This window comes from Tasmannia lanceolata, unplaced genomic scaffold (assembly GCF_043159265.1).
Source record: "Tasmannia lanceolata isolate RefF3 unplaced genomic scaffold, GAP_Taslan_0.1 ptg000008l, whole genome shotgun sequence".
NCBI lineage: Eukaryota > Viridiplantae > Streptophyta > Magnoliopsida > Canellales > Winteraceae > Tasmannia > Tasmannia lanceolata.
In genome coordinates, this window is record NW_027518685.1 from 50,328,219 (window position 1) to 50,351,677 (window position 23,459).

At 38.7% G+C, this 23,459-nt stretch overlaps 1 pseudogene across 1 annotated transcript; it reads right to left on the reverse strand.

The window, feature by feature from the left end:
* Window positions 1-520: 520 nt before the first annotated feature.
* On the reverse strand, window positions 521-22,792 carry LOC143885352 (rho GTPase-activating protein 5-like; annotated as a pseudogene). Its single transcript, XR_013253226.1, has 5 exons — window positions 22,112-22,792; window positions 4,203-4,323; window positions 3,947-4,066; window positions 1,555-1,785; window positions 521-1,463 (listed from the first exon to the last, which is right to left on the reverse strand). The product of XR_013253226.1 is annotated as a rho GTPase-activating protein 5-like (transcript).
* Window positions 22,793-23,459: the final 667 nt, after the last annotated feature.

The following is a 23,459-nucleotide window of genomic DNA, read 5'->3' on the forward strand; positions in this document are numbered from 1 at the left end:
ATGGCAATCTTAGATCCGAAGATAGTCAAGCAAGGAAATCGTGCAGTGACTCAAGTCCTTGTTCAATGGTCGAACACTTATTCGAAAGACGCCACATGGGAATATTGGCGTGACATGGAACAACGATTTCCAGATCTTAGACCTCGAGGAAAATGATACGAACATATCTTAGTAGACATCTTATTTTATGTTAGTAGTTATCTATATTTATCTTTTAGTTACTTTATTTAGGAGAAATTATATGGTGGCCGACAGTGTTAGCAAAAAGGGCAGAGAGAGAGAGAGAGAACCTGCCACCTTGATTTGTGACCCATGGAAAAGTAAAAAAATGGGGCTTTGGATGGATAAAAATCAAGGGAGGGGTTTTCTCTCTCCGACCTTTACATGTAAAGATCGGCCACCATATAAAATCTCTTTATTTAGAAAGTGATTGGCCCGGACTCTTTCCAATTGGAAAAGTAACGTGAGGGATCTAGGAGAATACAAAATCTATTATAACTTTCTATTGAAAAAACAGCAATTAAAAATCGTCTCCTAATTCCCTTATTCTTCTCTTGTTTACGAGTATATCCACCTTGTAAGTGGCGTATTAGACTAATCCTTACAAGCAAAAAAAAAAAAAAATCATACAAAAGTCAAGCTGACTTTTGTCCACTTCAGCTTTGGGTTAGCGCTTTTTTATAAATTTATGCCAATAATTCCTACCACATTTCTAAAATCAAGTAGCCAAACACAGATATCTAAATGACACAACAACGATCTTCTCCTACCAACAAAGACCTCAACAACCAGAGTAAGACAAACCTGTGTTCTACCTGACATCTCATGCCCAAGCTTCTCCTCCTCCCATAGAATTAGCAATTCCAATATCTCAAGATTTCTTAACTGGATTACTCAGCTGAAACACAGGGGTGGCTTCAAATCTTCATCACTCCTTTTCTCAAACTCAACCTATCCAACAAACTTTCAACATCCACTGAAACACAGGGTGGTTGCAAAGCTTCCTCACTCCTCTCAAACTCTGCCTATCCAATAAATTTTCAACATCCATGCCGCCATGCGCACCTCTACGCCCATTTTCAACCGTCCGTATCACGCCTGGTCAGTGGACTGTCCCCAGAAATAAGTTTGCATTCCTCTTTACCCTCGCACCTTGTTTGGAAGCTTGAAAAACTTTCCTCGCCATCACTTTTTGATCTGTTTTTCGTTCCCAGTATGAACTTGCTTAAGGCTGCCTCTTCACCGACACAAGCATCTGTTATTTCTTCATTTAACCCACTACTGGTTTGCTCCATCGTCTTTGCTGAGAGATTACCCTTGTCACTTGGAGATTCTGAGCAGGAAGAGCACAACATTGCCTCCGCAGCTGACTCTTCCCTTTCTCTCAGTGTGTTTACGATCAATGTCTTGAGAAAATTCATCACATGCACCGCATAGATCAGTGCCGTTAAAGGATCTACCATCTGTAAAACGGTAAAAAAATACAAGTAATTATTTGGAGTCTTTACCCTAAGAAAATATCCAATGCGATTTGGCCAATAAACATTCAGTAACCTGAGTCATGTTGGGTGCGAAGACCATGGCAATGTTACGTGCGTTCATCTTGTTATGATGTTCGTGTTGCACAACATCTGCCATGAGATTGACGGCCCAGTCAAGCAATGCGGCTGCTTCCGGAGGTAAAGTCTTCACAAGTTGAGAACACTCTTCTTCTGTGTTGCAGTGCATTATCTGATCTGGTGTTAGGGAGTCCAGTACCCCTGTTGGAAGTTCTCTGAACCAAGCCTACAACAGCATAATGGAATTGTAACAATCAAGGAAAGCAACTGAATAGAGAAGTTTAAAAGTGGGATATTTGTTTTGATGCCATTGGGTGTCCCCACCCCAATTTTTGGGGCAGGATTATTCCCTACGGATGCGCACAATCACTCGTCAACCACGCGCATCGTGTAAGCGAGGGGGACTTCGAACTCGCGTCAATGGGGAGCACACCCATGAGTTTAAGCCAAAGAGCACGCCCCTACGGATAAAAGTGGGATATTTAGCAGGTCAGTGTTGGTGGCCCGTCAAGCACGGTTGTATGATATATTCATGGTAAGGAGGTTGTGTAGAAAGAAAATATATATTTTTTGTAGAAAGTAATAGATTTTATTAATGCCTCTTAATAATAATTAATGCAGAAAGGAATATAGTTTATTAATTTTGGAGAGGAACTTTTACCAGGTCCACAGTACTAGTGGATGGGAATGTGACAAAATTAAAAGATACATTCAGTGTGAAACAACCAAATTACTTCAAAATCTTAAGCTGCAAGAGGTGGCGTTATTTATTCATTAATACTATGAAGACTCCCCCTCACCTGTGGCCCCTCTTTTGGGTTGGCCTTACACGTGGATTTTTAATATCAATGAGTTGTGTTTTGAAAATAGGACCTGCCATGAGGCAATAGCTCCGATACCATGTTAAAACAACCAATTACTCCAAAAGTTTTAGCTGTTGGCGTTATTTAATCATTTATACCTCAACATTCAGGGCGAGGGGTTTTATAGAAAGAAACTAAATTTTTCAAAATATTTCAGTCTTTCCTTCTTAAGATATTCTTTGAAGGACCAAACCCTTCTCAATTCTTATTCTTCTATTTGTTGACTGTATTTTTTTTCTAAAATTATCAGCTATCCTCCAACAAAAGTTTTATGCATTAAAGCTAGTTAATATATATGTTTTGGCAGTTAAGCAGTAGCAATGGATTGTTCGTACCCCTGGTGAGAGCGAATGCAGCAATAAACAATTGCATAGATGAACAGGCCATAAACCCTAATGATAAAAGGCATTTTGGGAACAAAATCCAATCCCTGGAAAAGGGTTTTAGGATTGGAGAACCAGATTGTTTTGTTTTTGAATGATACAGAACCAGATTTTTACCAATCGGGGAAGTTAAAGCTCTGCAGCTGTCATGGTTAGTTAACTGATGTGAACACACGTATGATACTTGGACACTTCTAGAGGTCCAACGTACAGTGGCTGACATGACAAGAAACCTGGATAGTTCATGGAATGGATCAACAAGATATATCCTTCCCAAACTAAGGTAATATGTGCCATATTCAGAGGAAAGGAGCCCAGCTCCATAGCTCGCTTGCATATCCAACATAATAGTCAGCTACTAAATCCTTTTCCCAATTTTCTAACAAATCAGCAATTTGTGACGATTGGGAAGTTCATTAAGGTAAGCTTCCTTTTGTGTTCCAAGACTTTTGGCAATATGGTAAACCAATCAGCATAACCTACGATCATTGATCTATGCAGGATTCTATATGTTGCAACAGCCAGCATTGAGACTTTAGTCACCAAAATCTTTGCCACGACAATTTATGCCTTAAAAGCCAGCATAAGGAAAACCTGAACCTAATACTACCACCTGAACAGATGCATTAAAGCTTCTACTGATATAAGCATTAATTATAAACATGTCAGCTGTTTGGCAACACCATAATACCAAGCCATTAACAATTGTATAAAGCCAAACATTTGAAGGATTGTCTATACAGCATAGATTATTTCAATAAATATGCAGTTTATGAGGTTTATTATAATTTATAACACATTTTGCACGTAAAGAATGAAAGTTTATTCTGACCAGAAAAGTGCAGGTTTATTATGACACGTTTTGCATATAAAGAATGGAAGTTTATTCTGACCAGAAAAGTGAATTTAATTGAGTGATAACAGTGTGCATAGTGCATTTTCTTGTCATTGGGAAAATGCATTACATAACATCAATTGATATTAGAGGAAACTTCTCTTATCATTCTAAAGAATTAATAACAAGTGTTCATAAAGAATATACGCAGAATTAAAGAAGACATTAGAGCAACTATGATGAAAAGTAGACAAGTTGAAAACCTAGATCAGCACAGTGACTAGAATATAAGATTTGAATTGCTACCTTAATCAAACCGGCCAGACAATGCAAATCAATTCCATGTGGTAAGATTCCCTTATTAAGCTGGTCTCTGACATACTCCTCTTGGCCATTTTCTGCATTAATTCTAAAGATCCCTTCTGCCTTCAAACACAACATGTATGATTATAAAAACAACATAAAGATCTGCAGAATACTTATGACAGTAAACTTCTTTTGTTATTCCTTTTTAAAGATGAGGAAGATAGTTATTATCGGCGCAGAACAAACAGAAACATACTTGAAGGCCTCCTTGTGAATACAAGCGCCTTTGCATCAAGAGCAGAATTGTTGGCACACTGTTCCCCCTATGATCATACGAACATTGCATAGACTTTGCAGAGACCCCAAATACACTAGCACTGCATAAAATGTTAACTGACATTGTTAAACTCTTCAAAATTGTCACAAAAGAGCTGGAATCAGGGTCATCACATCTTTTTTTCCAAGCATGCAAGACAAAAGGATGAAAATCCAAATGGAATACTACTATGTCAAGTCAAAAAATGCAATGCAACCAAGGAAATATAGAAGAAAACAATGAAACCATAAAATTGAATAATAAATAACAGGAGAGGATTCAACTGAGCAGTCAGATAACAATAAGGGGCCGTTTGGATACGCGAATTTTAGAATCTTGGATTTCCTCAAATTCGTAGATGGGAGAAAAGAGGAGGAGACGGTCCGTTTCGCTTCTCTTTAGGATCTTGGATTTTAAGTAATAAATCTAGGTTTTAGAAATCTCTCCCCCATCCTGAGATTTCTAAAACCTGAAAACATGGGATGATCTCCTACTCACTTGCTAACGGAAAGAAGGGCGAGAAATCAGAAAACGTTGGCTGGTCTCCTTCTCTCGTATCCCACCTACGATTTTGAGGAAATCCAAGATTCTAAAATCCGCGTATCCAAACGGCCCCTAAAAGAACAGTCAACTAACCTGAAAAACAAGTACCAATTAGAGCAGAAGAGGGTAGCGGAAACAGGAAATAATGTTTTTTTTTTTTTTGAATGGCTAATGGGAAATCATGTTATTCTTCCAAAATCATGAAATAATCAGTCATACATTTTCATACAGGTGATGAACTATGATGGATACTTATATTTACCAAATCAATCAACATGCTTCAAAAATATGACTTGTCAAATTGACTTTCATGTACATTGATTGTTTTTTTTTTTAGATAGCATGAATATTGATTGTTAGTATAGAATATTGCAATTTTAAACTTTGACAATGTGAGTCTTGGAGATGCAACAATGAATATACTAATTGAATTTTATTTTTTTTACATACAGAATGTCTTATGTTGTATCACATAGATATGATACCCGTACAAACATCTTGTTCTAGATTTTAAAAAAATGCCTCCGCCCCACATATTTGAGCCACATATCCGTATCTGGCTATGATATATGATAAACAATATGGAATCTGCTTTGAAATTTCTAGGTGGCCAATACGTAACATGTAAGCCCAATGGTTTCCACCTTGGCATTCCCATCTTATTTTAATGATTCCAATACACAAGTGATTTATGATCACTAATGTGTTTGATTGTCTAAGTTTTAGATCACATTGGTGCTAAGACAAGATTGCTTGGATTGAGGCCAAAGAAGCTCGTATTGAACCGCTTATGAAGGCCAAAGACATCGGAGATCCAAGACAATTGAAGACTTGAAGAATCCATCGAAGATCAAAGTCATATTAGAATGTATAAGATCTAATCTTAGTTTTTAGATCTTAAGAGGCATAATTAAGTTAATCTCACACACCCTAAATGTATAAGTGATTGTACTTGTGGTGTTTCAACACTTTGGAACCCTCATAACAATCCCAAGTTGGTGTAAAGTTGGAAGCCTAAAAACAAGAAGTGAAAATCTGCTCAATATAGGCTTCTCGGAACTCCGAGAGAATTCTCGGAGCTCCGAGCTCGGAACTCCGAGAGATTCCTCGGAGTTCCGAGAAATGGTCCAGTAGACATTTTCCAACTTCTGTTTGTATTCTCGGAACTCCAAGAACACTATAACGGTCGGATTTTTAGCCGTTGGGAATTTTTCAGGAATTACAACAATGCCACTGAACGGTCATATTTTGGTTTTCTTATAAATATGGGTATTCCTAACATACCAAATATCAATCCTAACACTCTTAAACTTTACTTGAACATTCAAAGAGTGAATCAAAGCTTATTTGTGCCTCTCATCTTCTGAGATTAGGATTTGGATCATAGGCTAAATTTGTACATCTTCTACTTCTTGTAAACCCTTGTGAGGGATTTTTTTATTCTTTCTTTCTTATCAAGAACTTTGTATTGGGCGAGTGTTCGGAGAAGAGTAGCCCACTCTCCGTGGTGAAGATCGCCACCAAGGTTAAAGGCGGTTGGAATTTTGTAATCGGCATTGATCTTCGCCGAAGTTAAGAAGATCACATAGTGAAGCCATCAACGGGTTTGGTTGGTGGAGTGGAGTAGGCCTCGCGTTTGAGGACCGAACCACTTTAAATCTCGGGTGCACTCTCTCTTGAACTCTAGCTCTTTATTTTGCATTGCACCTTTAGATTTAACTTGTGTGCTTGAATTTCATCTTGATCTCTTAATCTTCTAAATTTGGGTTTGAGTTTTAAAAAGGTTAAAACTTGTTAGCAACCTAAATTTCACCTCCTCATTAGTTGCCAATTTGGGACCACCCTTGGATTTACATAACATCTTTGTAACCAAACAGAGTGAAATGAAGGTCCAAATATCACATATAAATTCAGATGTGGATGAACGTCTATCCAAGAAGTTTTGAACGAAACTAGCACATCTAGGAGCTCATTATAGATGTGCACCATTGTATGCTGATAAGTTTGTCAATGACGAACCGCAGTGGAAGGTCATTGCAATAGTTTGAGGTCAATGCATGCAGATTTTGTAAGGGTAGGAATGGGTCCAGTTGGGGTCTAAACAAATCCAAACTAAGTGCTAAAGACCCCAACCTAACAAACCCGAGTTACGTTGAAGTTGCATCCACCAACACCCAATTCACAATTGATGAAACATGTTAGAAGGTGTATATGTGCCTAAGAGCACTTCAGTCCATGTACTCTTCTCTTTTATATAAATACATAAGTGAGGAGGAGAATACCTCAACGCACTCTCTCTTTACTCTCCTCTTCTCTTCTCCTTCAACATGGTATTAGAGCCCTGCGGTTGTAATTCCCTAGGGACCACAATTGAAGATCCTCCTTGCTTCTCTCCCCTTCATACCACCCTCACCCTATTTCCACCAAAAACCCCCTCCTCTACTCTTGCCCCAACCCCAATCTCCCTGACGCCCCTCTCCCACCACATCCGGCAAGCCCTATCATGTCTACTTGCTCTCTTCATCTCCATCGGGGCCGCGGCCTTCTCCTTGGACTTGTGTAGTGTTCTTCTCCTTTTTTTATCCCTTACCTTGCCATTGTTGTGGTAGAGTGTAGCCTTCTCCATTTGTCTTCATGGATCCTCCCTTTATTGAGGATCCCTCTCTCGGTTCCTCTCATGAGGCCCCTCCTACTCCTCCACCTTCGGTCCCCTCTTTGTCTTCTTATGCTCCATTTGTGGAGACTTCATTTCCCCCAATGACTACAGTTAAGTTAGACGGGTCCAATTATCTCAACTGTAAGATGGTGACATATCTGGGACCACACAGCTATCCTCTATTCTGGGGTTGACAACCTCGCCCGCATTTGTGCCACCAATTCAGAGTGGATGCACCTCCGATGTGGTGACAGATCTCTCTGCATATTACAGTCAGTTTGTCTCCCTCTATCAACAGCTCGACATGTTTATGTCCCTTACGACTGATTTGGCTGCGGCTGCCCGACAGCTCAACCAACTTCGAGTTGCTCACGTTCTCGAGGGCTTGGACCTTGGATTTCTACATCTCCGTCAGAAGATCTTCGGCTCCAGCTCTATGACCCACTCTCATGGAGGTAAACTTCGCGCCCAGCAGTGCCTTGCCGGTGATTCTACTTAAACCGTCTCTAGTGATGGATCTGCCCTTGCTGCTTATGAGCCTGGTGATCGTTCTATCTGCGGTGGTGGTAGCTTTTGCCGTGGTCGAGGGCGTAGCACTCGCGGTGGTGCCCCCGATTTTGGTGGCAGCCGTGGTCCTGGTGTTAGAGTAGGTGCCCTAAAACTCAATATATTTCACATGTTAATCAATAGAAGTTTCTTTTCATGACTATTAATGGGTAACTATAAATTAAATATGTGGGACATGCTACTTGTTATTGGCACGTATTTGTCCTTAGGTAGCAAAGTAGGAAACCCATGCTCATGGATTCACAGATCCTAGGGAGCAAGGAGATATGGGATTCTGGTTCTTTGTAGACCTCCGTTTGGTTGTCAGAATTTTTTTGGTTCTTGGGATTTTTGTGGAACAAAAAACTTTATGGGAGATTGTGGGAAAAAAAACCTCCCTGGAAGTATCCCGGTAAAATAAAAATCTCATGTTTGGTTGACCGGACTATGGTGGGAAAAAAATGCTTTGTTTGGTTGTTTCAACTGTTGGGAAGAAAAAAAATCTTCCACAAGCTTATTTTTGGTCCCTGGGAGTTTTTTTTTCCTTCCTGGGGTTTCGTGCGGCGTTATTTTGGTTCCTTGGATTATTTTGGGCACACCAACCAAACGTGGGTTTCTTGTGGAAATTCCACAAAAGTCTCAAGAATTAAAAGAATTCCAACAACCAAACGTAGCATAATAGTTCCTAGTTGGGGTTGAGGTTGGACATTTCTTTCTGTATACAACTAGCATCAATCTTGCTAACATGCACGAGATGTGGAGTGACTTATCTCAATCACTCGGGTAGTGGACCCTAAGCAAGATAGAATGGGTATGACAATGAGATTACGTAGTGAATGGGATAACATTAGAATAGCTTGTGGACAAGTGAAATCCCAATAGGCAAACCAAGAGGGGGGGTGAATTGGGTCCAATTAAAAATCTCTACAATTTGCAATTTGTTTAAGCCCGAGAAATTTAAAGTGCGACTAGCCCTTGTTGATTAATGAATGAACAAGTAAAAGATATTACCGCAATCTTACACAATGGAGAGAAGAGAATGAGACAATGTCACGAGATTTATAGTGGTTCGGTCTATCACAACACCTACTCCACTCTTCACGTCCATGCACGAGTTCCACTATCTCGATCCTCCTTCAAATGGCCGGATCAATGAGCCAATTACAATGATCAAGCTTCTCCTTTCGTGGGCCGAAGCGTAGAACCCTTTACCACTAAACTTTTTCTTTTCTCAAGGGCAAAAGCGTAAAACCCCTCTCATAAGCTTCTCCTTTCTCAAGGGCCGAAGCATGAAACCCTCTCCTCAAACAAGCTTCTTCTTCTATAGGGTTGAATCATAGAAACCTTATTTACAAAAATTGGAAAAAAGAAAGAAATGAAAGCTCTCAAGCCTCTTAAAGGCAAGTACAAACAATCAAAGGTCACAAACACTCCAAGGAATAGATAAGAATGTAAAGCCTATGGAGATCCTCTTGATATAATGTAAAAATACAAGTTCAAAGAAGTTTAACCTTTCATATAAAAGTTTAGGTTAAAGAAGATAGGATTTGATCTTTCCAAAAAGGTTGTTTAGAAAGGTTTAGATAGTATATATATAGCCCACAAGGAAATATGACCGTTTGGGGGTAAAACTGTAAATTATAGGGTTGAAAAAGTCAACCTGCGAAAGCCCCAACAGATCTACTTCCAAGCCATAGCGGTCGACCGAGGCACCCTTATCGGGCTCTTCTTTTGGAATTTAAAATTCATACCGGCGCGGTAGACCGGCCCTATGTCGGGCGCCCGGCAAGGGCAATCTGTTTGAATAAAAATTCGGCTCAAAAACACTATCGAGGTCGACCGGACCCATGATGGTCGACTGCCCACACCATACTGGATTGTTTCTGTCAAAAACAGAAACGTATCCGCGGTCGCCCCGATTACCCCGGTCGACCGTCCTGATAAATTTCGAAATGCCTAGGAATTTCAGTTAGCATCCCGCGCTCGCCTGGCATAGCTCGGTCGACCGGCTCTGAGTAAAATTCCATTTTCAACTTTAAAAACCAGGGGCTTTTGGGCTTAAGTCCAAGGTTTTCAAACACATTTCTAGGTGTGTGTTGATGGTTTTCAAGGATGTAAAATGTTAAGCATGAAAACCATTTTGAAAACCTTTGGAGAGTGCATTTAAACATAAAATCAAGAGGACTCCAAATACATTATAATAGTGTATACCATTGAGTCTTCTTGGAATGTCTTGGCTCCTTTGCACTTCCTCAGACTTCTTCATCTTGAGAGTGAACATCTTGAACTTTGTCTTGGCTCTTGTGACTTCCTCCAATCTTCAAATCATGTTGAGAGGTGAATGAGTCATCAAGGCATGTTCATCTCCAAGCTTCTTCTTGACACTTGTTGGGAACTTGTAGGATCTTCATGATGAGCTTCATGACTTGAACATCTTCAAATGAGGATGTCTCAATTGTAGGTGCAAGCTCTTGATCAATGTGAGTGTGGATCCACAAGCCATGTGTTGTGTTGAGTTGTGTAATGGCGATATAACATATCAAATTCCTGTGTAGAGCACAACATCTCGAAACAACACATTAATCTGACAATACTAATCAATTTGTGTTTGCTAGCATCAAAACAAGAAGGTAAGGTGAATGATTGAACCCATGGGAACCCTTAGGCTTACATTCTCCCCTTTTTTTATGATGGCAAACAAATTTATTAGGGAGGAAGGAGATATCAACCAATAGATGTATAAGCATGATATGATATACACAATAGAGCATAGCTCCCCCTTACTATATACACAAATATAATTAATGACTGTAAAACATATGGTGCATATACAATTGGACTACCTAATCAATTCCGAAAATTCTCCCCCCTTTTTGGCAACAGCAAAATGGTAGGGATAAATAAGTGAAAGTGCAAGTGGGGTGTCAAGATGAATAATAGCTTTGCTAAGCTATGTGCCTTGTACATGATAATACATTTAAGCTCTTAGAATGCGTATAAAAAAGAAATAATAAAAAAAAAGATAATGCATGATAAGCAGTTTTTTTTTTTTTTTTTTTATCGAATGATTCGCAAGTTAAGCATAAGAATTGGGGTAATAAACCATATGAGCATAGCACATTGGTCCATATAAGTGTAAATATATAACCATTTAGCTCTCCCCTTATGAATTTGTCATTGACCCTAGGTGAAACCTATGTTGTATGGCATGACAAACAAGATAGCTAGAGATATGACAATTATAGCTTATCTTGGACAAACTCATCATGGAAATAGATGTGTATATCTTCAAAAATACATGATAAGCATAAAGATATATAGGATAAAGAATTAATCAACTGAATTAGGTTCCTATGAATGAGTTTCAATGAAATTGCAAGTTAAGGCTCAACATTTGAAACTTATCAAGGGTAGATGTTGAACACATGAGGTGCCACATGATAAAACCAAAATGGGACATATATACCTTTAAAACTCCTCCTTAGTTAATGACTCATACAATGGATGCGTCTAAGAGATGTCCAAACATAGTCCTCAAGGGATAGCAATGAGAATAGGTAAAGAAGAACCCTTGGGCTACAAAATTGCATGATTTCTAAAAATTGAGATTATGAAATAATTTAGCATACACATGCATTTAAGAATTATTTTCAAAAAGATATTTCATTTAAGCACACCCTACAAGATAAATGATCAAGTCTTAGTTTTAGGTACCCAAACATTTTTGGGTCCATCTATGTTAGTTTCACAAGACTTGTCTTTTCTCACCCAAACGTGGTGAGATAATCTTCTAAATCTACATGCATAGTTGAAATGTCCACGTACACCACAATAGTGACATGTAGGGATGAAGATGCTTGTACTAACATGAGTATAAACATGAGAATAGCTAGCATATGAAGCTTTGGACTCGACAAACTTATTTTTGTAAGCAACTTTCTTTTGGGAATTTTGGTAACCGAGACCACTCTTTCCAAAAGAAATTTTACTTTCTAAGATATCATTAATTTTGTTCTTGCCACAAGAATGTTTGAGAGTAAGATTACCATAATCACATTTTAGGTTCTTATTCTCCAAACACAACTTGTCAATATCATTGCAAAGCTTTTCATTTTCTTCCTTCAAATGATTAAATTTGCAAATAAGATTCACATTTTCCACTCAATAAATGGTTTTCCATAATTAATTTATCATTTTAGGAGATTTTCGAATCAAGTTCATTTTTCAAGTTCCCAAAATCCTTTGTTACCTTTTCAAGAGACTTTTTGAATTTTTGGCTTTTGGAAACTACAAGAAGTAAAGCTTCTTTAGCTTCTTCACAAACTTCAATTAATTCTTCTATGGTAGGTTTTCCTATATCACTATCATTTTCACTACCATTATCACTATCACTTTCAAGGAAGGAATCTAAAATTTGACTTACATTGAGTCGGGACGGATCGATTGCCATGTAGCATACAAAGTTGGACTTCTCATCCTCACTTGAGTTGCTTTTGGATGAGTCACTCAAGCCATCCCAATTTGCGCTAAAGCTCTTCTTTTTCTTGTCCTCTTTCCTTTTTCTTCTAGTCTCGTCCTTTTTAAGATACGGGCACTCCGGGCGAAAGTGTCCGGCTTTCCCACATTCATAGCATTGGACGGAATCATCATCTTCTTGTCTTCTTGGGGAGTTGCTTCTTCTACCATATCTATTCTTTCAGTTCAATCTCCCAAGCTTGTTCATCTTCTTGGTGAGGAGATCCAGTGCTTTAGCCAAATCCTCAAGATTTGACTCTTTGTCACTCTCGTCTTCCTCACTATCAACCTTTGCCTTGAAGGCTACTCTCTCTTCCTTGTTTCTTCCATTTTGCCTTGTCTTTTTCCTTCTCTCTTCTTCATCTTCATCTTCATCTCATGGGTAATGAGGTTTCCCATGAGGTCATCAAGTCTAAGGGTATCCAAATCTTTAGATTGCTCGATAACCGTAATGATTGGATCCCAATTGTCCGGGAAGCATCGAAGAAGCCTTTGGACCAACTCGTAATTTGTATAAGTCTTTCCTAATCCACTCAACTCATTAAAAATGTTAGTGAAACGAGTAGACATATCGGAAATAGACTCATTTTCATACATTACAAAAAATTCAAAGTCACTAATTAACATATTAACTTTTGATTTCTTAACTTGAGTTGTCCCTTCATCGGTTGTCTTAAGTGTGGTCCAAATTTCTCTTGCCGTCTTACAATTAGAGACTCTATTGAATTCCTCGGGAGATAGTGCACAAAACAATAGTGTCACTCCCTTGGCATCCAATGAAGCCCTCTTCTTGTCTGCAGCACTCCAATTCTTCCTCTCCGTGGTAGGTTCAACATATCCTTCTACAATTAGTTCCCACATATCAAAATCTATGGATTTAAGATAAAAAGATATTCTAATTTTCCAATATCCATAGTTTAGTCCATTAAAGTATGGGGGTCTATTTGAAGATTGACCTTCGGCGTACCCGGACGGACTTAACGACAAAGAGATGGTTGCCACGAATCTTTCTCTTGTAGATTTTTGGATAAAAAATCTATATAAGAGCCTTCGCTCTGATACCAAATGAAATCCCAACAGGCAAACCAAGAGGGGGGTGAATTGGGTCTAATTAAAAATCTCTACAATTTGCAATTTATTTAAGCCCTAGAAATTTAAAGTACGACTAGCCCTTGTTGATTAATGAATGGACAAGTAAAAGATATTACCACAATCTTGCACAAAGGAGAGAAGAGAGAATGAGACAATGTACACGAGATTTATAGTGGTTCGGTCTATCACAAGACCTACTTCACGTCCACGCACGAGTTCCACTATCTCGACCCTCCTTCAAATGGCCGGATCAATGAGCCAATTACAATGATCAAGCTTCTCCTTTCGTGGGCCGAAGCGTAGAACCCTTTACAACCAAGCTTTTCTTTTCTCAAGGGCCAAAGCGTAAAACCCCTCTCACAAGCTTCTTCTTTCTCAAGGGCAGAAGCGTGAAACCCTCTCCTCAAACAAGCTTCTTCTTCTATAGGATTGAAGCGTAGAAACCATCTTTACAAAAATTGGAAGAAAGAAAGAAATGAAAGCTCTCAAGCCTCTTAAAGGCAAATACAAACAATCAAAGCTCAAAAACACTCCAAGGAATAGATACAAATGTAAAGCCTATGGAGATCCTCTTAACATAATGTAAAAATACAAGTTCAAAGAGGTTTAACCTTTCATATAAAAGTTTAGATTCAGGAAGATAGGATTTGATTTTTCCAAAAAGGTTGTTTAGAAAGGTTTAGATAGTGTGTATATAGCCCACAAGGAAATATGACCGTTTTGTGGTAAAACTGTAAATTACAGGGTAAAAAAAGCCAACCTGCGAAAACCCCAACGGATCTATTTCCAAGCCGCAGCGGTCGACCGAGGCACGGCGGTCGCCCGCCCTTATTGGGCTCTTCTTTTGAAATTCAAAATTCATACCGACGCGGTCGACCGGCTCTATGGCGAGGGCAATCTGTTTGAATAAAAATTCAGCTCAAAAACACTATCGAGGTCGACAGGACCCATGGAGGTCGACCGCCCGCACCATACTGGATTGTTTCTGTCTAAAACAGAAACATATCCGCGGTCGCCCGGCTTACCCCGGTCGACCTGCCCGATAAATTTCGAGATGCCCTGGAATTCAAGTTAGCATCCCCGCAGTCGCCCGGCATAGCCCGGTCGACCGGCCCTGAGTAAAATTTCATTTTTAAGTTTAAAAACTATGGGCTTTTGGGCTATGGTCTTTGGGCTTAAGTCCAAGGTTTTCAAACACATTTCTAGGTGTGTTGATAGTTTTCAAAAATGTAAAAATGTTAAATATAAAAACCATTTTGAAAACCTTTTGAGAGTGCATTTAAACATAAAATCAAGAGGACTCCAAATACATTCTAATAGTGTATACCATTGAGTCTTCTTGGAATGTTTTGGCTCTTTTACACTTCCTCAGACTTCTTCATCTTGAGAGTGAACATCTTGAACTTTGTCTTGGCTCTTGTGACTTACTCCAATCTTCAAATCATGTTGAGAGGTGCATGAGGAGTCATCAAGGCATGTTCATCTCCAAGCTTCTTCTTGACACTTGTAGGATCTTCATGATGAGCTTCATGACTTGAATATCTTCAAATGAGGATGTCTCAATTGTAGGTGCAAGCTCTTGATCAATGTGAGTGTGGATCCACAAGCTATGTGTTGTGTTGAGTTGTGTAATGGCGATATAACATATCAAATTCCTGTGTAGAGCACAACATCCCAAAGCAACCCATTAGTCTGACAATGCTAATCAATTTGTATTTGCTAGTATCAAAACAAGAAGGTAAGGTGAATGATTGAACCCATGGGAACCCTTGGGCTTACAACAGGAGATAGTTGAGCTATTCTACCAGACAGGACCCTTTACATGTCCTTTGACCTGAGGGGTCATATTGTTCATTTGGCGAGTCTCTCATTCTTAGTCTATCTAACCGTGATTCTCTTAGAGGCTTGAGAGCTTTCAAGATATTCAAGATTCAGCCAAATATCACTATGCCAAATACGATTCTAGCAGATGACTTTGTTGTTGATTCCATTGCGCTAGAAGTGATACCAGTGGATGACCACCTTATTGAGGCTGGTCATGAATTCGTATTGCCCATAGATGTTATGCCGATCCCACCGATCGATGAGGAGTACGTTGCCATCTTCCCAGCTTATTTGATTGTCAAGAGAGGTTCGCGTCTTTATGATTCTGCATGGATGATTTCTTCTGTATTACTACGCCCGTATTCCATACCACTTTCCCAGTCATTACGAGCGTTGTCCAGCATTCCAGAGTTCGGAGGATTGCGACTCATGTTACTTAAGTGGGTCGTCTACTTATTTGATCCATGCAGATTAGAACTCGAGGGTGAGTTCTTTTCAAGCGGGGGAGAATGATGCAGATATTAGGATTTATTTCCGCATTATTTAGGTTCTAGTATTTTTATTTCCATGTTATTAGTTTCTAGGATTGTATTTTCCATGTTAATTTTAGGAATTCTTATTTTAGTAGGTTTCTATCTTTTAGGTTGTTAACTGCCTATTTATGGGCTTCTTTGCAGCTTCATTGTTAACTTTGATGATTATTGAATAAAGATTGATTGGCTTCTCCCCTCTACAGGTTTCTTCTCCTTCCTCTAATTTCCTGTCTTCTTCTCTCCCAGATTTCTTCTTTTATTCTCTTTTTCCCCTATTCGTCTTCTCTTCTATTCTTCTTCTCTTCTCATCTTCCCCTATTCTCCTTCTATTCTTTCCCTCTTCTTCTCTTCTCCCCTAATTTCGTCTTCTTCTTGCCCTACTCTTCTTCTCTTCTCCCCTAATTTCGTCTTCTTCTTGCCCTACTCTTCTTCTATTCTTCTCCTCCTATTCTATTCTTCTTCTCATTTTATCCCCGTTCTTCTATTTCTCTTCCCGGTCCTACATCACATGTACTCTTCTCTTTTAGATAAATACATAAGTGAGGGGCAGAATACCCCAACTCACTCTTTCTCTTTACTCTCTACTCTTCTCTTCTCCTTCAACAAAACAAAACCTCAACCAATGCAAGAAACCCAAACCTAGTCTAACATCTGTCCACGCCCAATTCACAAATGATCAAGCAAAACCTGATCCAATGTGAGAAACTCAAACCGAGTCCAACCCCATAAAACCATTAGTGTAATGTAGAACTTTCAATGAATAAAATAATATACTGTAAAAGAAACCTCACAAAGATGATCACCAATAAAGATGTGTAGTGAAGACAAGAAGAGAAGGATGTCTAAACTCAATTCAATGCTTCATTGATTCAAAATTACTGTTCATAATGATATATAATTATACAGCATATGGTCAAATGGCCAAAAGAAACCTAGTCTTATAATTTGACTATTTTACTCAATTCAGCTTATGAATCAAGTAATGATGATGATCAACTATGAGGCCCTTGGTGATGTGGGGCCGGTCCTGACCAAGGAGTATGGGCATCATTTAACATAGGGTGGATATAGTTTTCTTTCTTTCATTTGTGTGTTGAGGTTTGTACATGTGTATTGTATGGATGTATTTGAATTTGAGTGGCAGTTGGGTAAGAGAGAGGAAAGAAACTACAAGAGAAGGGGTTGCAGATGGACTGCCACACAGGCATGCAAGTGGGTGGCCAAATGGCCAAAGAAGACAACTGTCTCCTCACTAATTCCCTTGCCACCTCAGCCACTTACAACTGGCCCACATCCAGCAACAGCTCACCCTTTCTAGCGACTTCTTCTCGTGCCTATAAATCGACAATGTAGTGCTGTAATTTTCCATTTTTGCGTAGAATTCTTTTGAGAGTGAGTTTGGAGTTCTTGTAGAGCCTTTGGCTCAAGGGAGAAGATTTTACTCCTTCAATAGAAGAGAATTTGGAAGAGCTTGGAGTAAGTCTCTTTCCATTTCCTTCTTGTATCTTCTTTTGGATGTAATCACCCCTAAGCTGAAATTCTGTTTTAGTTTTATTTCAAGTTCTTGAATTTCCTGTGTCTGTTTGTTTTTTCATCATCAAACACATTCATTTCTGCTGAGGTCTAAACCAATAATATCATGGAGAGATTGAATTAAGATCAGATCTAATCAATTCAATCAGGTCTAAAACTTCTATTGCAAATCTGGGAGCACATGATAGCAAAAATTCACTATTCTGAACTTGCTGTCAAGGCACATCAGCCAGCTGTTTAGGCTCAGTTGCTTGGATAACTTCCATCGAATCTCCTCTCTAATACTCATCTGAGACTTCACCACACATAGATCTTCAAGTTCTAGAAAGATTTCACAACGATCTGTTCCACTAATTTTCAGAAAAAGAGCTACAGGACTCAGTACCCTTTCCGCTGACACTGGATCTTAACCTACCTTTTATAGATCCCCTGTCAAACGACATTCCTTTCTGATTTTCACCACGAAAAACCAGTCCATGCTCTTGATTCCCATCAAAAGCAGGTTTCTATTGCATCTCATTAGATAAGAACGACGTTGTGACCTCTAACTTCAATGTAACTTTGCCATACAATAGAGTCATAACCAGGTTGTCGAACGAATTCGAAAGCAAGGTAAAAGCATATGGGGCCTTGTCTTCTTCCTTCAATTTTTTATCAACCTTGTAGAGCTTATCCATAGGTCTATTGAACACAGTTGTATCCTCGAAAAGATTTTCGCCTTCTTGCATCTTCAGCCCATACAACTGCCACTTCAAATACAAACTGTTGGCCAAACTTTTCACCATGTAAAGCTTATCTAACTACACTTATAATTTAGACGCTGATTCTCCTTCCATGACCTTAAACATGATGTTTCAGCTAGACAACAATCGAATTGTGATGACTTCCTTTGAATCAATGTCTTCCCATTCTGCATTCGTCATCTTCTCCGGCTTCTCATCTACCATAGAGTGAAACTACCCTTTCCATCAAACCTATCAATGTTGAACAGGGTAGAACTCGATTTTACAGCCATTTTAAATCAACCCTTAACTCTAAACCACACTGTTTAAATTCTGTCGTTCCACACAAGATAGAAAAACTGGAAAAGACAAGTAGGGACACCTTTTTCCACACACCGATCAATCTAATCAATCATAGACTCATACAATAACCTCCCAAAATTAGAAAATGTCAAGATAATAAATACCTAGTTATGGAGCTCCATCTCGAACAAGAATCTATCAAACAAACTTTCTGCCTTCGATGGTCACTGTAAGCGTGATCCAACCACGACACCCATGATGGCTCCAACCTTGGCTCAACCGACGACCGACGATCACTCCAACCGTGACTATGATACCACTTGTTGAGAAATCTGATGGGAAAAATTAAATCCGATCGTGCCAAAGAAATAGAAAGTGCAGAGACACACAAAAGCACAAGATATTCAAGATTCAGCCAAGATGCCTACGTTAACATGGGACAACACAATATTCCACCATGAGAAAAAATAATGCTAGGATTACAAGGGATTAGCCCAAACCAGGAAACCGCAACCCTTTCCTTTCATCTCAACCGAGAATATAGACATAAAAGAGAAAACCAAAAGAACCTCTCCCAATTTCTCACCACATGAGAAAACTCAAGATGAATCTTTCTCTCTACCCCCTTCTATAGTTTTGTTGTTCTTCTCACCACACACTTTTCATAAGGTATTCAATACCTTATGCCTTTTTCGTTTCAGATTATAAAGGTAGATCTCTCTCTCTCTCTCTCTCCCCCCCCCCTTTGTCTAACTAGGAAACAGACACCTAGCCTACTCCTAGACCTAGACTAATTGGGAAACCTAACCCTCTCTCCATCTTAGTCATGCAGAGTTACACCTCCTGCATAAGTAGGACAAAAGACATATCAACCAAACCCAGCTGATTCAAGATACGATGTCTTTTGGTCTACCTAGCGCTATCTTCATTGCACTTTCAGCAACTAGCCTTTAGGCAAGACCTGCCCATTTCATTAACTCAATTATGGTATACCAAGTATGGTGCCACCAACCATATAAGTAGACTGCATCGAACTCTTCATTATCTTCATGCATATAATGGAGTCCAACAATTTCTTGCTTGTAATGGTGGGAAATCGCTTGTCACAACTACTAATTCAGTCTCACTTCTATTTCTCCTGATAGATCCTATATTCTTCAATATCTTGATAAAGTTACATTTGTTCCTAAACTTTTTGCACACCTATGGAAGATATGAAGGAGCTTTTGGATTTTAAGAATGGAAGAAGTTTGATACTCATCGTAGTCAAAGCTAAAAATATCTGTTCAATTCCTTTACACACGGTCCCTAATCCTCCAAGGGAACCATATCACTTTCATTAACACTGATCAAGTGCATCATCAAAGAGCTGTAATGCAAGTTAAGATCAAATTAGATGCAAGGTTTTTAGTGTCGGTTTTGGTGCTAGTTTCGGCCATCACCGAAATCGAAATATTTTGGTTTCGGTGGAAATTTCGGCCGAAATAATGTAAAACTATGACAAAAATTTCTGTTTTTTTATTTTTTTTAATTTCCTCCAAAATGTATAAAATTTCGGTGGAAATTTCGACCATTTCGGTGGAAATCCTTAAATTTTGGTGGAAACCTTTAACATTTCGGTAGGATTTTGTAAATAAGCATGAAAAATGAAATTTCGGTTCTAGCGAAATTTCGGAAATTCCCTGGAGATGATGTAAAAATCCAATTCAATGTACTTTCGGTTTTGTTCCAAACCAAAACCGAAATATTTCGGCTGAAATTTCAGATTTCGGCCGAAATTTAAAAGTATGATTAGATGGATTTCACGATGTGCCCAAATCTTCAAGAAATTCAATTTCATGCCCTTAACAACTCTCAAGGGATTATAAACATGTGTTAACTCAGCAAGAAGAGCCTTGTTGCAATGACTACATTCAACTTCGAAACAGCCCCCAGAGTAAGGAATCACATACATATTCGGACTGGAGGACTGCCATTTTTTGACATGGAAGCTTTGGCGCACAACTTGACATAGTCAAGTGACATTTGGAGGCATACTTGGGTACTGGATTGCTGTCTCATTACTGATTTAAAAGTTCTTTTCATCTTCTCTGGTTGAAAATAAATTGTTTCCTTCATCACTTCTTGGTGTGATGCCTTTGAAAATTCAAGTATCTTAAGGCATGCCTCCTCATGACATTTTTTCGCACAGTGCATGTAAGGGGGATATGAGTTTGTATAGTGGGACTGGAGACTAAATGCTATGATTCTGGGGGTGGTGCATTCTAAAGTGCTGGACTTAATGGCAGAATACAAGGTCTGACTGTGATTTGATCTGAAGTTCAAATCATGCTCATGTAGATGCCTTAAAGTTGCAACTTGTCCACAACAATATAATACATCTTTAACCGATGGTGTTGAGTGAAAGACGCTTATGGAAATTGCTACATTAATGTATGTATATAGAAATATAAAAATATATCTTATGAGGGATCAGATGTAAAGTATATAAATATTAATGCATCTAGTTGTCCAGGTTTATGTCTACGGAGGTTCAAGGTGCTAAGAAATGGGAAGTTTGATTAATGTAGAGAGAGCGCAAGGTGATTCATGAGGAATCCCTAAACGACTTCAACTAGCTTACTCTAACAGAAGGGTGTTTCACTCAATTCCAGAGCCTTCATCAAGTATGTTAATGAGGGTTTTGCATCCTACATAGCTAAGTGACATGATGATGAAACTCTCAGATATCAGAAAGATCTGTATGGAATCTAGAATTTCACTTAAAGTCTTTTTTTTTGTCTTTTGAATCATCATTTTACTGAAAGTCTTAGGGGTGGGTGTATCTGGATTTGCTTCACATATCAACTTAAGTAATAGTCATTTGAAGAAAAAACTTGATTATCAGCTTAGATTACTCAAGAAAAACAATAGTTCCTTCCCTTTCTGTCCTCTGCCAATATCGAGAGCTAAAGGATCTAAAAAATCTGCAAAATTCTCTACTACACAGCTAATTTTTACAGTGATAAGAGGACCAAGAAATTGTAAATACTAACTGTTTGGATTACAAAAAAAACATTTATGATGGAAAAAGTTTTCTTCGGATTTTTTTTTCTTTTCGAGATTTAGAGGGAAATAATACGATTATGGTTAATTTAGAGGGATATTATCATAAATTGATGCTCCCCTGTTTGAATTGCAGGAATTTTCCGGAAAAGTTTGGAAAGGAAAAATATTTCAAAAATTACTTAATTTTTTTCACACGTGATAAAAGATAACTTGAACCAATTCTTTCAATTTTTGTATAGAGGGACCTTCAATTTATGACCATATCCCTCAACTTAACCTTAATCATATCATTTCTTATTTTTCCTCTAATTTATAGAAAGAAAGAAAATTTCCAAAGAAAAAACTCTCCATTAGAAACGTTTTTCTTGCAATCCAAACAGGGCTGTCTGAGTAAATATGGAATATGGTTGATTCAACTTACATTTTCAATTTCTAAAAAATGTAGGAGATTTTAGAATTATTTTTCCTTTCCAATAGAGGCAGAATTGAAAATTCAAACAAAAAAAAGAAGAAGAAGAATAGCAAGATACTAACCTAGCACTGGGGGCCTTCCTAGGAACTTCGGGCTCGAATTCCACAGGCAAACCAAGAAATCCATGGAATCGATCGAATGTAACATGAGCGATATGTCGAACGTCGGTCGGCCAACTGATATCCATTGAGCAAATATCCTCCCTCTCAACACTGCAAGTAATCAAAGATTTCCTCAACGCGGCCACCACATTCTCCAAGATTGGGTACTGCTGATTCTCTCTACCACTCCCCTCTCTCCTTTCATCCTCAAAACTCGAAGAAACGAGGAAAGGAGAAGAAATTGAACTGGCAAAATGCTCATCATCATAATCATTTTTTTCTTCATCATTACTTGGGGGATAATCGAATCCACAGGACTTGGAACGGAAAACTTGGGTCATATTTTCAAGGGAAAAGAGGAACGGGAAAGGAGATGAGAGGAAGGTTGAGAATTGGAGGGATTTGTTGAGAAAAAACAGAGAGGTTGCTTTGAGGTGGGAAGTTGAATGATTATTGAGGAAGGGGAGGAGGTGGTTTTCGGATATGGAAGAGGTGATGTCGACATCCTCTTCTTTTTCTGGTTTGTCTGTGTTAGACACAAAAATGTAGTGTAGTTTTTATATCGTAGACAGAGGTGAATAGTAGTCTTGGATTTATGTGGCTTGCTCTGGAGGGGGTTTAATTTCCTGTCAACTGCTCACATGGTATGTTTGTCCACATTCCATTTTCCGAACTACTCTGTTTTATAAGTTCAATAATGCTGGAGTAGAAGAAAAAGTATTCCATCTAAATTGATGGCAGTTGATATTTACACCCCCTTGTGTTTTTTTAATTCATTAAAAATTAAATCAGAGAAGATCACAGATGCACTTCCCGGATGGGGAATGCGGCGAATGCCCCATATACAAGTGAGTAAGTGACCTCTAGAAGCTCCCGATTGCACCTCCCTCGTTTTAGTTACTATCAATCACAACTACGGGAAAAAGAGCACTTGTGGAGAATTTGGCTGATGATCTAAAATCTTTCATTTGTTTGTATTGTGAAAAAAAAAATTCACTTTCAGTATTTAGAGGGAAACAATATGGCTATACTATGCTTAGAGGGATGTCTTCATAAATTAAAGGCCCATCTATATAAAAGTTATAACAGGGTTGGTTCAAGTTATCTTTTTTCTTGTGAAACCAATTAATTGAAAAACAGGAAGCTTTGGAAAAGTTTTTCCTTTCTAAATTTTTCCAGAAAATTCTTGCAATCCAAACAGGGCCTTGGAGGATCAGAGGTTCGCCACATGGTCTAGACATGTGTGCCAACAATGCCCCTTGGGATCCCAGATCAGAGTTTGGCCGCGTGATCCTATGCTTGGGCTTGG